The sequence below is a fragment of the Dipodomys spectabilis genome, unplaced genomic scaffold (assembly GCF_019054845.1).
Source record: "Dipodomys spectabilis isolate Male_0828 unplaced genomic scaffold, ASM1905484v1 ptg000359l, whole genome shotgun sequence".
Taxonomy (NCBI): Eukaryota; Metazoa; Chordata; class Mammalia; order Rodentia; family Heteromyidae; genus Dipodomys; species Dipodomys spectabilis.
In genome coordinates, this window is record NW_024871036.1 from 1095322 (window position 1) to 1098462 (window position 3141).

A 3141-nucleotide genomic window follows, 5' to 3' on the forward strand; every position below is an offset into this window, starting at 1 on the left:
CATATCTTAGTACCTCCAAACTCCTCCCTTCTCTTTCATACCCCACCCCCCAACCAGACTTCTCCCTCCAGTTCCTTCTGGTTTCATCAGAAACTCTGCCCCTCTCTGTCTGCTTCTAAGTGGCCTAACTTGTCAAACACAGCCCTGAACTCTTCCCACAAAGCCAATCATGCTACACAAAAACCCTCCACCTCCGTATAACTGCCCTTGAAGCCCAGCCTTGGTTGGCCAGAAGCTTCTCATATAGCCCATCTCCTGCCTGGAAAGCCAGCTCTGCTTCACAACAAGTCTCTCCACCTCCCATACCTACTCTCTCAATGCCTTGGATTGCTCCCCAGGTAAATCCAACCCTATTGGATCCTCCCTCAGATCCACACCGTACTCCAACAGATACCCTGCCCATAATTATCCTGCACCTTTGTAGACCTTCCACTCCTTCTCAAAGCCCTTCCTCCAATTAGCCCCATGGCTCTAAGCCCTGACTTTCTCTACAAAACCCCCACTAAAAAACCCCAACCACACTATCCCATCTCTCGACACCCACATTGCTTAACTGGAAACCACTGCACCAGTTGGCCTCCTTCTGGAAGCCTCACCATGCTCAACTCTAAATCCCTGTCCCTCCGTAGTCCCTTTTTGAAGGTTGCCTTGCACTACTGGAAACCCTGTCCTAAGTCCTTGTCCTTCCTTGTAACACTGAAATCCCCACCCAACCTTACTCCTCTTTTTGAAGTGGTGACTGGCTACACCAGAAAGCCGTCTTAACTAATCTAGTCCATTGGATCCTAACTCTGCTTTAACAAAGCCCTGGTCCTGAAAAGCTTCTCTATACATTGTGAATACATCCTGCTCTGCCAGAAACCCCACCTCCTCCCTAACACACTTCCCAAAGGCCTGCCATTCTCCACCAGAAACCATGCTTCTTACTTGCCCACTTCTTCCTAGCACTGCCCTGCCTTCTTAAAGCCAGACCCTGAAAAGCCTCTCCCTCATAGATTCGTATTCCTGAACCAGAAACCCACCTTCTGTCAGCCTCTTGCCTCCATTCCGTTCCCTGCCTTATGGGAAACCCCACCCTACATATCCTACTAGAACTCACAGTGCTCCACCAGAACCCCTCCTCTAAGTAACCTCTTCCTTCGTAGCCTTGTTCTTCCTTCTCAAAGCTCTTCCCCAAACAGCCTCCTCCCAAGGGACCCAGTCTTCTTCCACTGAAAACCTGTCTACCTGCCAGCCTCCATCCTAAAGTCCCACCTATTCCACAAGTCTAGTCCTTCCTGTCCCCTCCCTACTATCTCAAAGTCCTACACAGACTGGCCTTCATCTCAAAGCCCCGCCCTGCTCCACCACAGGGACTGTGCCAATACCAACTCCTCCTTTGAACCAGACAGGGCTCCACCAGAAACCCCACACCACCTCATAAATTTTATTAGATGCCTTAGTCTAGTTGTAGGTTCTGTTATCAAGCAGATACACATTTTGTGAAAATGTATGAAGATGATTCCTCTAATTGGAAAACATTCTTTGAAGTATTAGTAAGATTTCATGAGTGATCATTTTATTTCTGGAAAATTCATGCACATTTGTGCCCATTAACTTAAAAAATATTAGTTATTTTAAATCCTCTGGCTTTTTTGAGGAAAGAGTTAGTGTGTATAAAGATGACTTTCAACTCATCTCTCTAATGAATAATTTTGGAGTTGCTTCCCTTACAATATACTGGAGTTTTTAGTAACAGAAATTGTCTACCAGAATCAATGATTTTCCTCCTTCCACTAAAGTGCCCTTTGGAAAAGACTGAAGTGAGATTACTCAGGTAAAATGCCAGAAATAAAGATGCATTTTGAGATCAGAACACAATTATTATGAACACCCCACCCACTAGACTTACATTCCTATTGATCCAACATTGTAAGCCAGACCAGTATTTTCCAAAGCTTTGTATGTGGCATGCTATGGCTTATTCAGGCTTGATACAAAATGTCTCAGCCCAGAATTAAATGATGGCATTTATAGCTAAAATTACTTAAAGTCATTATTAACATCTAACGCATGGTGAGGTTTTTGTTTATACTTCTCTTTTTCCCTTTCTTTATTCCTCCTTCTTTCTTTTATTTTTTCCTTACTTTCTTCATTTTTCTTTCCTCTTTTAGGAAATGAGTATGAATTTTGATATTGTATTTGCTGAACAAGTATACTACCATTAGAACATTCTTTTTTGGTTTAGTTACTTTGCTCATAGGTTATCAATTTTGCTGAGGGCCAAACAGGCTAAGTTCCCCATTTCTGTCTGCCAAGTAGCTGGGATTACAAATGCATTCCAACATGCCAGGATTTAGGATGATATGAGACTCTTATTACTTTCCTTGCGCACTGGTTCTGAGCTGTGATGCTCTCAAGTTTTAGATCTTCAATTAGTGATGTGAGTTCCAGTAGCCTGCCCTCAGTATAGATTGTCTAAATGAATGATTAAAGGCAATTTCACTTTAATCTCTTTTTCTTTGCCAGTCCATGGACTGTTATAGTTTTCTTTCTAGAAAATTTTTGTGTATATGTTATATGTGCACATTAATTGTAAAATGTTACTTTTTCCTCCTTTTTTGCTTTTTTTATATTTCTTGGTCATGGGGCTTGAATTCTGGGTCTGGGCATTGTCCCTGGGCTCAGTGCCACCTCCAGTTTTCTGGTGGTTAATTGGAGGTAAGAGTGTCAGAGGTTTCCTGCCAGGGATAGCTTTGAACTACCATCCTCAAATCTCAGCTCCTGAGTAGCTAGGATTACAAGAATGAGCCACTGGCACACAGCTAAAATGGTACTTATTTTAAGTTATATGATATAGTTGACGAGTAGCATGAGTGTGTGGAAAGGTAACTTTCAATTCATCTCTCTAAATAACTTTTTTCATTTTCATAATATTTATTTCAGTGATTAATAATCGAAGCTCCCAAAGTAACAGTATGATCCTTCATTTTCTCCTTCCCATAGATACTATTGGAAGAAAATGAATGAGATTTAAGTCTAAGACAATAAGTACTTGAAATTATCAAAAAATATTTTGATGCTACATAAAGAGCCACATAACACAACGTGCTTTTCATTTTCTAAAGAAAGGAATGTCATACAAGTATGTTTATTGGCAGG